This window comes from Triturus cristatus, chromosome 6, assembly GCF_964204655.1.
Source record: "Triturus cristatus chromosome 6, aTriCri1.1, whole genome shotgun sequence".
NCBI classification, from domain to species: Eukaryota; Metazoa; Chordata; class Amphibia; order Caudata; family Salamandridae; genus Triturus; species Triturus cristatus.
The window spans coordinates 1595618177-1595633551 of record NC_140589.1 but is presented as its reverse complement, the minus strand read 5'-3'; the positions used below and the strand labels follow the sequence as shown (position 1 = coordinate 1595633551).

The window sequence follows — 15375 nt, the reverse complement described above, 5'->3', positions numbered from 1 at the left end:
GCCACAGCCCACAGGCTTGGGCCCGACACGGCCTGCCTCCACCGCCAGCCGCATTGACTCCACAGCACCGCCACCTCTCACTCCGGGTCTCAGACGCAGGCCCATCGAGGCCTCCGGGCTCCGGAGACTGTCTGCGCTTCCAGGCATCGGCTGCCATTGTGTAGCAAGGATGGCGCTATGAAAAGTGCTGCATCACTGGTTTTCCCCAGTGATGCGCCTCTTCTCATGAATGAGGCCCTGATTCAGAATTTCCTCTTCCCCTGGGACTCTGGCTGGTCATCCTGGCTGTTGGGGGGTTTGAGGGGGTTGTTGACCTGTGCTGAACTTGGCCCTGGCTATTCCATTCTGCATTCCATTGTTTTTATTTTATTTTTTTCATTAGAGGTAGATGTATAGGCGATGTTTGCCTCTAGAGGCTGAAAAGTGATGTTGGGCTGACTAACATGAATTTTTTTGCCACTAAATGGCCTTTCGTCACTTTCATCACTAACGTCAAATTGTTTATCACCTTGACGCTAGTGTTAGCTGCAGTGTCCACCGTGGCTAGCTGATAGTATCGCCATGTAACAACGTATTATAAATACGTCGCTAACAGGGCAATTGTTTCCCACGATAGACAGCGTTAAGAAAATTGCCGCTAACCAACGCAAAAACTGGTTAGCGGCAGTTCTTGCAACTATACCCCTAAGTACTGTGTGAAAGGGTCATTATTTACAAGGCAGCATTAAGCCACTTTAAGTGGCTTAACGCCACCTTGTTAACAAGCATTGGCATAGCCAATAGGTCTCGCCTTTGGGACCTTATAAGTGTTTAGCCATGCAACAGTAGCATAACTAAATACTTATAAGGTCCAAAAAGCGAGACCTATTGGCTATGCCAAGCGGCCGTGCGGCCGCGAAAGTGATCACGATCAAACATCAAAGCGGCCGCGAAAGTGAAAGTAATCGTGGAAAATCGGGGCACGCGCGCCCGCGCACATGCACTGTAGCTCTAGGCTGACCTGGTAGCACTTTTTGGAGCCCTCTCAAAAAGTCTCGCCAGACCAGCGCATGCGCTGGGTCAGGCGAGACCTAATAAGGCAAAGGGGTTCTCGCCACCAGAACGTCACAAAAAGTGACGTTCTGATGGCGATAAGCTCTTGTAAATATGCCCCTTAGAGTCATTGACCATGTTTTCCTATGTATTTCTGAGTCCAGAGTCATTTGTTCACCTATATACACACTTCACTTCCTCACATCTGTCACAACGTGTGATCACTTTTCTTAGCACTGCATTGTTGTAGTGAATACATGCTTTAGCAATTTACTCAAGTATATGTAACCAGTGCATAGGTGTTGGACTGGTATTGCTGCGCGGTATAAAGTGCATCTTGGATGATTTATAATTCTGTTAACTTATGAATATTTATTCAAATGAGTCCACAGTGAATCACAGTTTTCCTGCTATTCTATAGTCCTGAACAGAACTCTGCAACTAAATACGGCGTATTCTTTGTTTATATAACTCTGCCTGGCCATTACATTTTGACACTGCTAAAGGCATTCGTGGAATTTGATTAGCGACCAGGCAAGTACAAGCTTTTCATCTCTCATGATGGGTCTGCTTTCAGTCCCCAAAGTATTTGAGCATTAAAAACCCCCTTGGAAAGCTCCAACTTCCTGCACTGTGTGCGCTCACCACAAACAGGCGTCTCGCCCGGCCTCTTCCAGCGCTCTCTGTCAGTCGGCTGCCGCCCTCCCCCTGACGGGACTCAGCCCATCACACAAGCTGCGTTTTCCGTTGTTTCCCTCAGACTTGCTCCTGACAGACATGCTCTGGCCTCGTCTCTCCTGCAGATGACTGTCTGCGGTGGGCCTCACGCTCTGGCCGGGGAGAGTGGCCGGCTGGAGCCCGGGGCAACCGACGCTCCGAGGGGCGTACAGCGGTGCCTGCATCTGGGGGACACTGCGAGGCGCTGAGAGTCGAGCTGCACAACTCCACGCTCCGCTCTCACGCTTGACGCTGCAGACGTCAAAGTATAAACAAGTAAGTGACACTTTTTTGCCGTTATATGTTGTCGTAACATGCCCAGGCAGTGAAAGTTTAAGGCTTCACGTACGAACTTTGAGGGTAACATTGGGAGGCAAACCAGCCGAAGGTACATGAACCGATACCTGTTTGTTTCGTTGCCTCTGCAGTGTTGAGTCTGCAGAAGTGGGGGCGGAGGGCTGATGAAGGGAAGGAGTGGGGGGGATTGGCTCACGCGGAGTAAAGCTGCCATGAATGCAGTCAGCCAGGGGAGAAAAACTCCTCCTGAAAAGGAGACGGCCTGGGCACATTTCTGTGGAAACTGAGAGCCCGAAAATAATACACCCCCATGACATCATAGCTCAGCAATGCCAGCCTCCCGCCGCAGAGATCTTAAAAACTTCTGGTGAAATGCGAAAATATGTAGGCTTATTTACACACACACCGCGGCCCCTTAAAGTATATAACACCCTCTCACAATGGTCGAGGAACGACTTGTCACGCCTTTGTCTATTGACAACCTTAGAAACTTTTGGTTTCTCACGGGGGTTAAGCTGCCGTTGGTGCAGGAGGTGCAGTGGCACCGGGCCCACTGATTATTGCCGCACTTTATAATTCAAACAGCAGTGAGTGGGCCTAGCCTTGTACTAGGGCCCGTGACACACTGGCTACGCTACTGCTTTCTCACTAACACACCTGAAGGGTGTCAGACCTGCCAAGCGCCTCCATTATATCTAATGGATAGTCCTGTCCTGACTTTTTAGTTAACAGAGAATTTGCTGCCGGGATGTTTATCCTATGCATACAATGTTAAAAGAAACACTGCATGCCCTGGGATGCAACACACAGTTTGATTAAAAAAAAGGAAAAAAAGACTGCCATGCAAAGGGTCTTTGGCAGCTCTGCCAACATGTTTCTATATGGCAGAGAAAGCAAAAGACACACAATTGATGGAGGGAATGCAGAACAAATCAAAACATTCACCCCCAGTCAAAAGATCTGGGTTAAATCCATCATTCTTTTGCTCACCATGCCACCCCAGTTTAGACCTGGCCATATGCAAATCAGTCTTGACCCTGTACCTCATGGGAACAGTCCAACCCGAACTGCCAAGCCAGGTCCTCCCTGGACCAGAAACAAGTATCCTAGGACCGGTTTTGGGGTTTCACCCCTCTTCAGCCAGGATAGCTTGATTTCAGTGGCACCGTGAGCCCAGGACCCATGTCTGGGCATACATGGCGCACTTAGGCAGTGAAAGCAAAAGACACACAATTGATGGAGGGAATGCAGAACAAATCAAAACAGTCACCCCCAGTCAAGAGATCTGGGTTAAATCCATAATTCTTTTGCTCACCATGCCACCCCAGTATAGGCCTGGCCATATGCAAATCAGTCTTGACCCTGTACCACATGTTTCTATATGGCTGACGGTCTCAGCAACTGCATTTTCACGTTTTTAAAACAACCTGCAGGTCCTGTGGAGCAGGGGGGCCCAACCCTTCACAAGGGACCCATTCCGACCAAGGCCAATCAAAGCGGGGAGATGTGGGAGCACCCCACCAGGGCCGGCTTTAGCGCTGGTGGTGCCCGGTGCGACAATCACTTTTGGCGCCCCCCCTAAGCCCCATGACCGTCTCCTCGGATTCTCTCACTACAACCGGGCAAAAAGGCCCCTCAGCCTCTAATCATAAAATATTGCTAAATTAAATATTGCTAAATACAGCACCCCTCCTGAGGTCGGCGCCCCCCTCCACAGGTCAGCGCCCAGTGCGGCCGCACCGGTCGCACTGCCCTAAAGCCAGCCCTGCCCCCCAACACATTATGCATGGGGGGGCGTCATTTTGCGTTCTGATACTGCTCCGGGCAATACATATTTTGGGGCCACGTATTTATAACAACTTAGATTGTCATAACCCATTTCATGCTAATTCAAACCCTGTGTTGCCTAACAATATTGAAATATGTGAAAGTTAATATACAAGGATACACAGAAGTGGGCGAGAGGGAAAGTTCACTTGGGGGGCTTGGAAACTTGGAGGCCTGGGCATTTGCTCTCTTTGCCCCTGTCTTAATATTTCTGTTTCAACATTATCTACAAGTGAACGCCAAGGTCCAGAGGGGGTTATCAAAGCGAGCACGATTGAGCGGGTGTTGCCTCCTGAATAGAAAAACACGAGTCGTATAATAAGATTGTGAGAAAGAGTTGGAAAATCGGGGTGAGAGGTGCTTGTCTATGAAAGACAACACTTGCCACTGTTCAATACAGTATACATGGGTTTACCAGATAGCCAAATGTCACCTAGGAGGGGCTCTCCCCATTCCCTGATTTTCCTTGTAAGCATAAAGCATTCTGGGAGTAGTAGTCTTGATTCACTTAAATTGCTGTAATCGAATTAACACTGCGGGAATCCATAATTAGTGAAAGAAAAGACCAGTACTTCAGCCTTGCTGACAGCGAGCCATTGGTAAACTTAAGTATGCGACACTGCATATGGTTCACGTGAGCTGCGTACTGAACCGTGGCTATGTTCTGTGCGCGGTGACGTGGGATTAGTGCGGCTAGAGGCCCTGCGTCTTGTCAGCTGGATGAGTTTTCCAAGAGTTCGCGGAAGAGGGAGGGATGCCGGGAGATTCCATCGGCAGAAAAGAGGGCCGGGTGAGGGAGAGGTTCACAGAGCGCCTGCCTTCCCGCAGCACCGGGGTGACCTTCCCTCTGGCGGGAGGGCAGAGCCTGCTCTACCAGGCCGTCTGATAATAACACTGTTTATTGCGTCTGCCATTTTGAGAAGCCGCGAGGTATTCTTTGATTCACAGTCGCAGCTGGAACTGGACAGCGCGTTCCCACAGGGCTAAGCATTTTTCCAGACACTGAAAGTAATCACCAGGCTCCCCTTGTGCCAAGCTCCACTCTTGCAAAGTTTCTCTGAACGTCTGAAGAACGAAAAAAAAATGTTATTTTTCCAATAGGGATAACTTTCACTTCAAACTCTCAGTCTGTCAAAACACTTGCAACTTTTATTTACAATGTTATCCTTTTCGTTCCCAATGTGCACATTTCACACGTTCTTTTACTTTGTGTTCTGAAATGGGTTTATCGGTAAATCAAAATACACTGTAAACAAGTTCCAAGAAAGAACTAAAATTCAAATAAGTGTCTTTCAGTTTGTTTACCAGGAATCTTTGACGTCCTAAATGTACTCGTTTTCATAACAACCATAACCGTGCGATGCACATGCAAGGTTGAGACCAAGTCCTGGGCACACGTTCAAGGTAATGATTCAGAATGTCAATGCACAAACTATAGTACTTAATGTGAAAGAATTACAAAGGTCGACACCAGTAGATTCACATGCAAGGTTGGCCTAGGACGCTACTGGACCGTAATTTGTTAAAACAATAAAAGATAAGTGTAGTTAAGAAATATAAGATAAGTGATTTAGCTAAAGGGGATTTTTAGGGGTCTGCGGCCTCATGTGGGGATGCTGAGGGCCAAGGCGGCCTTGTCTTGATTCCATCTCGCCGTGTCCCTTTCTTTCACCACCCTGCACTTACTGTCTCTTTATCGTATTCTTGCAGGGGGGGTATCTTTCCATTCTCCCTGTTTTTCCATACTCTTTTTCCCTTTTCTGTCTTTCTGTCCCCAGTTCCCTGAAATGAGTGCCACCATGTGAAGCTCTGGCTAACATATACATCATCTACCACTAGTAAGTCAAGTGGTAGGCTTGGAGTAACCCAAAGATAAACTACAGAAACAAACAGAAGAAGGAAATGGCTGATGTAAAAACACATATTTAAACAAGGACGTAAAAGGCCTGAATCATTCGATTTGTGGAAATAAAGACTCCATTGTAGGATTCAGGGGCATAGCTACTATTGGTGTAGCAGGTGCAGTGGCACTGAGGCCCATTAAACCTTGATAATGCTGTATTTTAAAATCCCAACAACTGTCCAAGGGGCCTTTTTCATAGCTTGCACCAGGGCCCTGGCTTTCTTGCTACACTACTCGTGAGATTCGCTACCAGTGGTGTTACCTACGCCATAGTCCAAATATGTTTAAGAAAAAAACACTGGGGATCCTCTAATTTCCCACCCAACTCTAAGTCAGGCCTGTAGCATATTTTACTTTGGGTGTTTGTAAAAGCAACAGAACAGGTGGCATGTTGAGACTCAAATGAAAATGGGATAGCGTGTGATGGAGAACCAGGAGCTGACGGAAATTCTGGACAAATACAGCAGTTAAATGTACTTGGCTTGTAGAGGGCCAGACATGTCACCTTGCACCCACTTCAAACTAACTTTCCACAGACACACATCGGGTTAGCAAATGCGTGTTGAAAGAGGTACCTTACCAGACATAGGCTTAGAAGCTAGCACTTACAGAAGAATGCGTCCAGCTGAAAGGAAGAAAACTAAAGACCAGTAAGGTAATAGGGCCAGATGGATATTCCTTAAGGTCCAGAAACAGCTTTTTGTATCTATTTCATTTGTTTTATCGGTTGTCCACTTAAGGTTTAAGCAGAAAATGTGTTAGTTTGAGCTTCCTCCCACCTAAAACGTTTGTCACTTAAGTGTACGCTAATTAAATCCCCACATTTTAACCAAAATCTCCCTCTCATCTGTATAGAAAAGGTCAATAAAAACTAGGCAGAGTCTAGCATCATGTAGTGTTACTCTTCTCTGGCGACTCAAGGTTGTATTTTAAAGGCTTATTCCAGTAGTTAGTTTTTCAGAAGTTTCCTCAAGATCAACTGGTTTGAGACACCTTTCAAGGATAAGCTGAGAGAACAGGGTTGTTCTTGTACTTTTACAAACCAATCCCGTCTTTTTGGTGCATGAACATCAGTTAGCAGAATATTGATTGGTTCCTGGTGGGTGCACTGAGGCACCAGAATCTACAGGTTCTTGTACATGAAGGCCTTGTTCCTGGTGTGAATGACTTGTCAATTTGCATTTCTAACAGGCTCATGCCACATCATCTTGACACTTCCAGTAGAACTCCTGGGCATGCGCTTTCACAGAGTCTTCCTTTTGCAAAAGTAGTGCATTCATAAACAAAGTTCTGACCACTTTCCTTAATTTTAGCTGCCGCACAAAGTAGAAATACTAACACCGTGATTAGATTCCAAATCTGTTTTTTTAAAAATACCCATTCATTGAAAAATGCAAACTACAGAGTGAACCGAAAATATAGATTTGCTCAATAATTTCATATATTTTTGAGAAGGAAAGATTGCAGTCTAAACAGAGAATTATAATGGCCGTTTATATAGCAGACTGCTGTCGCTGTTCTGGCTCTGTGGCGTTGTTAGCTTGCACAGGGAATTACTTGCAAGGCCATGCACGTATAGTTGGAGAGATTGGTGGTTAGTGTGACCTTGATGTAAAAAGGGGAGTGAACTACATGAGGCCATAAATGAGTTCCAGTCGAGTTGCAGCAGACTTGACACAACCACAACACAAAGTACCTGAAATGTTTGGTGGGATGGGTTGTTTGGGGAGTGTTGGGGGTGTTTTCCATCAGGCCGCAGTTGGGGGGGACCTGATGTGGGTGGGGGAAGGGACGTTTTTGAGACTCAGAGACTATGGGATATTCAATCATGGTTGTTCACATGTGATATGTTCTTGGAATGTGACACTCCACATTGCGATATGGCAGCACACACTGACGACATGGCGCACTCTCCTGTAGGCAACAGGGCCACCGGGACGGAGACTCCTAGAACATTAACATGGAATATTAGGGGCCTAAACGACCACAGAAAGGTTCGCAAAGTCCTTTAGTTTCTGGCGCGACACGCGATAGACATCGCTCTACTACAGGAGACCCATCTCCCACCCAACTCACCTATGTTACGTTGCAGAGGGTTACTTGGCAATATACATGACGCGGGATTCACCACACATGCACGTGGAGTCCTTACTTGGGTCAATCCGAAATCCTCGCTTGCGCTTTCCCCTGTGTTCACAGATCCTGCCGGCAGATATGCAATTTCAAGGTTCCGCAGGAAAGGCATGGACTTACTTTTAGTTAACGTTTATGGGCCTAACTTTGATGACCCAACCTTTTTTAGTGCGCTGTCGGACAGACTGGGTGCTCTTAGTGAGGGCGAACAGTTGTGGGGAGGCAATTTTAATTTGGTTCTCAACCCTGAGCTTGACAGATTGGGTGGTCCGCATAGAAGTTTGACAGCATCGGCCAAGATGTTGGAGTCTTTGATGGTCAGGTTCGGTCTAAGGGATGTATGGTGCACAAAATATCCTAGCCAGGGGGGATTTACACATTTCTCAGCACACCATGGTGTGTATACTCGCATTGATTATTGGTTCACAGTCAACTCTCTGGGTGATAGTGTCCGTTCATGTCAGGTGCTGCCCCGCACGCTATCGGATCACTCGCCTATTCTCTTGGTCATAGAAACCCCTCACAGGCATACCGCCATATTCCCTGTTGGACGCAGTGTTCAGGGAGGAACTGGCGGAAGCGATTGATATGTTTTTTGATACTAATGTGGGCTCTGTAGAGGATTATCAAGTGGTCTGGGAGACCTTTAAGGTCTTCATCAGAGGGGTCACAATATCAAAGCACTCGGGGGTACTGTACTCCATACGTAAACGGCTGTCCGCCCTTGAAGGGAAAATCGGCATTATAGAGAGGCGACTATTGATAGATCCAGAGGACTCTGTCAAAATGGAACTTTCGGAACTGCTGGAGTCATACCACACAACAGCGGATGACGAAATTAAGCATATGGGCAAATACGCCACAGCTCGTAGGTATGGCGAGAGCGAAAGACCAGGGTCTGTCCTGGCCCAATTGATCAGGAAAAAACAGGATCAAATAATAGTGGCTGAGGTTAGATCTGCGGAAAGAGAGCTCTTAACGGAGGTCTCAGATGTGTCAATATTATACTGACTTGTATTCCACAGCTAGATCGACTTCAGATGATGAGATACTAGACTACTTATCACACATACGACTACCGTGGCTTACCAACATGCACAGGGAGTTCCTCATGGGGCCAAGAGAACATGACGAAATCCTACTGGCTCTGTCTGGTATGTGAGCGGGGAGTGCCCCTGGATCTGATGGGCTTACAGTCTCTTTCTATAGGGCTTTTCTCGACCAACTACTGCCGCAACTGACCACCCTGTTTGACGATATGTGTGTCACGGGTACAATGCCACCCTCAATGTCCGAGGCGGTTATAGTTGCATTACTTAAACCTGGCAAACCTCCGGAGGAATGTGCCTCTTACTGCCCGCTGTCATTACTAAATGTTGACACGAAAATCTTCGCCAAAATTTTAGCAAATCGACTGGTCCCCCTGGTCCCGCTGTTGGTCGCACCGGAGCAAGCCGGATTCGTCCCGGGCAGGAACTTGACATATAACCTGCGCACGGTTTTCGGGGTATTACAACACACTAGGCCAGAGTCGTCAGCAGTAGCAGTCTTTCTTGATATAGAGAAGGCATTCGACTCTGTTGAATGGCCCTTAATGACACAGGTTTTGACTAGGATGGGTGTCGGCCCTACCTTTTTACAATTGCTAGGCACGCTTTATAATAAACCCATGGCAAGGATTAAGGTAGGAAATATAGTTACCGAGCCCATCTGTATCACGAGAGGCACACAACAAGGATGCCCCTTATCCCCGTTGCTATATGCGCTGGTAGCAGAGCCACTTGCGTGCGCGCGCGCTCAGGGAGTACCATCAGCTCCGGGGTCTCAACTATCCACAATATAACATTATACTTTCTACTTACGCCGACGACACCCTTCTGTATGTTCGAAACCCGGACACTAACTGTTTTGGCGCTTTGTCTGGTCTCCAGGTAAACTAGCCCAAATCCATTATCTTCCCGCTTACAACTAACACGCCCGCATAGTTTCGGAGTACCCTCTGCATTGGACTACGGAGGCGGTGAGGTACTTAGGCGTTATAGTACACACGGATCCTGTCATATTATTCAGAGAGAACTACGGTGTGATTTATAGTAAGCTTGACGATGATGTTGAACGGTGGATAAAACTCCCACTATCCCTACTGGGAAGGATATCCATAATGAAAATGGTGATGCTGCCGCGCTTGTTGTTTCTGTTTACTAATATCCCAATGGTCCTACCAAGGGTTTTCTTTAGTCGCCTCACAACGTTAATGATAAAGTTAGCTTGGGCTGGCAATCAGCCGCGGGTTAAGTGGCAGATATTAGTTTTACTGTACCATCTGGGAGGACTGGGTGCACTGGACTTTGAGTTATACTACTGGGCTGCACAGAGTGCGCATGCATATTATTGGATGCATGGCTCTCCGGACATTCCCCACCTCTGTATAGAGAGAGAAGTGGCTTCACCACTTCCGCTACCTGCATTACTGTTTAAGGATGTGGACAGACGGACGGGAATTTTTGACTCGATTAACTCCACGGCGCATGCTTGGCATCACCTTCTATAATGACAAGCGTGCGTAATATTATATTCGCCGCTGACCCCATTAGATTGGTGTTTATGGCTCACGCCCTGTAAAGATAAAGGGGTTATATTGGCACTCAACTACCTGGGCTTTAAGGCGGTGGGCGATTTATTTCTGGATGGAACAGCAAAAGCTTGGGAAGATCTTCCCCCCCACTGAGACGGAACCCACTCTAGTGACCAGGTTTCAATTTCATAGCGTGCGCAGGGCGATGAGGACGCTTCTAGTTGACGATTACTTGGAACCAGTGGAAAGGTTCCCCTTAATGCAAATTATCCGTGCTAAATCCCCAAAACGCATAGTGTCCACGATTTACAACACGTCAAAGGCATATAGAGCTAATCACTACACCAAAGCGTGTCTGGCTTGGCAGTGCGATCTTAACATGGATATAACGGATGAAATGTGGGCCTACTGCTGCACCAGCACCAAACGTGTTACACTTAATGGGTGACATAGGCTGGTCCATTTCAAATACCTTAACAGGGTATATTACACCCCTAAGAGGCTACATCGGTATGGCCTCCGGGACGACCCAAGATGCGAACGTTGTAAAGCGCAGCCGGCGGGCTTTCTTCACTTGGCCTGGACATGTCCGGGAATCTCTGCCTTTTGGGGGGAGGTCTTTAAAGAGCTAGGGCAAATCACCAAGCTTCCATTGGAACCGGATCCGGGGTTGGCCCTCCTGGGATACTCTAAACCTATTGCGAAAGGGGTCAGACGTTTGGTGGACATGGGTCTCCTGATGGTCAGGCGTAGAGTTTCCCTTAACTGGTTCCGTGGCCCAGAACCGACGATCACGCAATGGTCCCGTGATATGACATATTGCTGCACACAAACCAAACTTTACAGTGATTTACTTCCTCCGCGTAACAGACCCAAAAATTTCTGGGAGTTGTACAAAACGTACTCATGGGCATCATCCACTGATGAGGCCATGACACAGGACTGAACTTAGTAACAGAGGACAGTGCTACTTACCCAAGCTAGAGTCCTAGATGCCTTTGCCATAACTTGCACCACAGCTTACCGGGGTGATGAGATGTAACTGTTGGTGTGGTGTTGGAGGGAGAGTTGTGTTAGCCTAAGCTGGTAACTGACTATATGTATGTGTGGTTAGCCGATTTTAACGGGAACGTACAAATTATGTGCTGTCAGCTTTATACTTGGATTTGTCTGCTTCATGACTGTACCATATGCTCAAGTTTTTCTGAGTCTCACTTTTGATTGTATTATGAAAACTAATAATAAAAAAAAAAACACATAGTACCTAACTTGAAAGATGTATTAAGAGGAGCGCCTCAGCCAAAGCGAGGTAGAACAAAGACGTTTGTGTGGAAGTCTGGTATAGCTTGAAAATGAGAACGAGGAGATGAAAGCTAACTACGCATTGGTGCCGTGTATGAGGTCCAGTGATGTGCTCTGATAATGGAGATGAAGGCATGAGGCAGAAACTCGTATATTTTTCTAGGAAATTTGTCCCTCTTCATACCAGAGTTGATTATACAGTTGTTAGTGCCCCAAAGTTTAGGAGTATCACAGGGATTTTGGTAGTTTCTTCACATGAGAAATCCCCAGATCTTGATGGTCCTGCTGAAAGAAGATTATTGTAAATATATTACTAGGGGCGCCAGAAAGGTGTTGCAACTGTAGCAGACTGCTCAGAGGACATGAATCCTTAAAGTTGAGACTTGTTGAAATTTGCAATTTATATGGTTGTGTGACAGAGGCACACATAGCTAAAGCACACATGCCTCTACTATGCTGCCTAAACCACGAATGCATCTGAACAACGCATTCCCTTTACAATGCCTGCCTTTACCACGCATGTTTTCACCACACAATTTCATTGTAAAGACATGACTGGTAAAGGGATGTGTGGTAAAGATACCACCCTATGCCACCTGCCCTTAGCCCTGACAACTACCCCGACCCCCTGAGCCCTAAAAAGTACCCTAAACCCACCCTGAGGCTTAAAAACGAACCGACCCTCCCCTGAACCCTAAAAACTTCTCTGATTCCCCCTTGAGCCCTAAAAACTACTCCAACTCCCTTAAACCCTTCGACGCGCATGACGGAACGGTTCCGTCATGCACGTCGGTTGCGCTGTGCGCATGACGGAACCGTTCCGTCATGGCCCCGCCCGCGCAAGGAACCTTCAGCGTGGCGCGGAAATCCGCGCCGCGCTGAAGGGGTTAAAGCTGCCCAACCCCTCTATGCAGAAGAACTGCCGACCAATTCTAAACCCTCGGACATTTGGGAACCTTTGACAAGATATTTGTGCGAGCATCAGGACTTACTTACATCAAAGCACTAAAAATCATATACCAAATTGTTGTGAGGGATATTGTTCAATTACGCTGGCTGTTTCTAATATGTGACGTTAGATGCCGTGTACTGCCTGACCCATCACTGTGCTGTAATTGTGTAGTTACTGTTGTGTAGATTGTCAGAACCTTCAATAAAAGTTAAAAAAAAAAAAAAAAAAAAAGCTGCCCAACCCCACCTGAGCCTTTAAAACTACCCCGCCCCCCGCTGAGCCTTAACAACTACATCCACCCTCAAACTACCCCACTCCCCTTGAGCCCTAAAAGCAGGCCTAAAAACGACTCCAATCCTTAAAAACTACCCCACACCCCCCAAAACCCAGCCCCAGCATCACTTACCTCACCGTGTGCTCTCCCGAGCCTTCCTGTTCCTGGGCCTGCCCATCTCAGCGTCTAGACCACGCAGTGCCTTAACTACGCATATGCGTGGTTAAGGCATATGCCTGGTTAAGCCAAGCGTTGTTGTGCTTGCGTTGGAACAGCACACACGACTCTGCTCACATTGTTCAGGTTGTTTCCCAGTATATATATATATATATATATTATATATATATATTATATATATATATATATATATATATATATATATATATATATATATATAAAGTTTGATTTTCAAATGAAGGTGGATTTGGGGTGGTAAATGGTTAGTTTTTCTCGGAGGAATGTAGCTGTTGTACCATGAAAGGAAGGGTGTGTGATGCTGAAGGCCTTGGAGGAAATTCTCCTGGCTACAGTAAGCAAGGGAAGAGCATGTATGCTGAAGATGAATGGTCTCAAGGTGGTAGATGAAGTGAAGCCTTTACATTCTTGACCTATTGAAATCTACACAGAAGGTATCGTGCATGATTGAGATAAAGTCTGTTGCCGTTTACCAATCATGAGAGCACCAGTGTCACTGTGACTTGTAAGGTGACACTAAGAATCTTCACTAACATTCAAGACATAGATGATGCACCACGCTCTGGAGCCACCAGATGGGGATACCACATGTGGCAAAATTCTGCATGTCAGGATATCAGTTTCGCTGGCATTGACTTTTAGGTAGTTTTCAGTCATCAACTCACTGATCGTGATCAAGCAGGGTCCAAGCACTACAGAATCAATTCAGGCTGTGGCTCCAGCATGATAGGTGCTGTGGTGGAACCGTGCAGAATCCCAGATATGAGTGTACAGGGTGAAGAAGTGAAAAAGAAGTGGAGATGATGTGGCGACAATTTCAAAGACAAAAGGTAATCCAGTTCAGAGCTTTATTTTGAAGACAATATCATGAAGATGGAGAAGGAGTGATGGGTGATGGATTTTGTGAAACTTGAATTTTCCATCAACTTGGGTCTTGAGCGCACCGCATGTAGAAATGAATGGTTGAAGACTCTGTCTCACAGCGTGGGAAGAAACCAACTTAGACATTGGGCCGAGGACTGTAGGTCTCAATGTAATAGTTGAGTTGCTGGAAAGCTGTCCCATACATCAGTTTGACCTCGAAGGGTCCATTGTTGTAGCATGGTGATAAGCTTTTTTTGGCGATGAAATCATGGGTCCTTTGCTCACTGTGCCACTGGAACCAAGTTACACCTGAATAAAGAGTCATATAGATGGTGAAACCGGTCATGGTTTGCTTGTGTTACTGTTCTAGGAGGAAATGGCCTGGCAGTTAAGGCTGGTACAAGACTGATTTGCATACGACTGGATCCAAACTGAGGTGCTGCCCATATGCAGATAGGACTAGGGCGGTTGCGTATCAAGAGTGGCATGGGACTTGATTCACACACAGAAGCTAGTCCTCAGATAGTGATCTACGACCGTAATTGTGGTGCAGGGGCCCTTCATACGCCTAGACCCCAGTGCCACTGCACCTGCTGCACTATTGATATCTACACCCTGGGAGGGCTGGCCATTTCCTGTGATGCACCATGGCAGCAAAGCATGTTATGAATGGAGACAGCAGCCAGTGACTTCACTCACAAGGCCTGACCCTTCACTCCCAGGCCGGCTGCATAAGGCAACTCTCCAGAGCGTGACTGCTATTTTCAGGGGCATCACTTCCGTCTGATTCAGCTCTTTATTGTTTCAGTAGCATTTGTCGGAAATTCAATACAGTCATCCTTGTACAGTTTCCTAATTGAAACATAGCTTCACAGCCAAGAGCATATCCTGTGGAAATATCAAACACTCTATTGTGTATTGTTTATCCTACAGGCAGCTTCTCTAAATGCTGCTCTTGGTCTCTCACGAGGCAGCGTCAGTGTGTTTGTCTTTCTTGTATTTTTGTTCACAGCCGGAAAGTATCACCTGACAGCGCTCAGTTTACATCTGCTTTGCCTACTGTTATGATCCATCCACCCGCGTATCCTCTCACTGACCCGCTCAGCATGTATCCACCTTCTCACCATTGATTCAATTACTCACTCTTTGTCCATCCAACCGCTTATCAATTACCCATTCTTTCTATCATCCACCATTCGGACCTCTATTTATCCACTCACTCACTCTCATCCATATAACCGAGCCACTCACTCACCCACTGGCTCCCTCAGCATGTATTCGCCTACTTACCATTTATCCAACGA

At 46.7% G+C, this 15375-nt stretch overlaps 1 protein-coding gene across 1 annotated transcript in view; it reads left to right on the top strand.

Moving 5' to 3' along the window:
• Positions 1-1667: 1667 nt before the first annotated feature.
• The window catches only part of STON1 (stonin 1), a 189244-nt gene continuing 175536 nt past the window's right edge, over positions 1668-15375 (top strand). The window contains exon 1 of the mRNA XM_085612731.1: positions 1668-2025. The gene's annotated coding sequence lies outside the window, so the exon portion shown is untranslated. The remainder of the gene's footprint in view (positions 2026-15375) is intronic.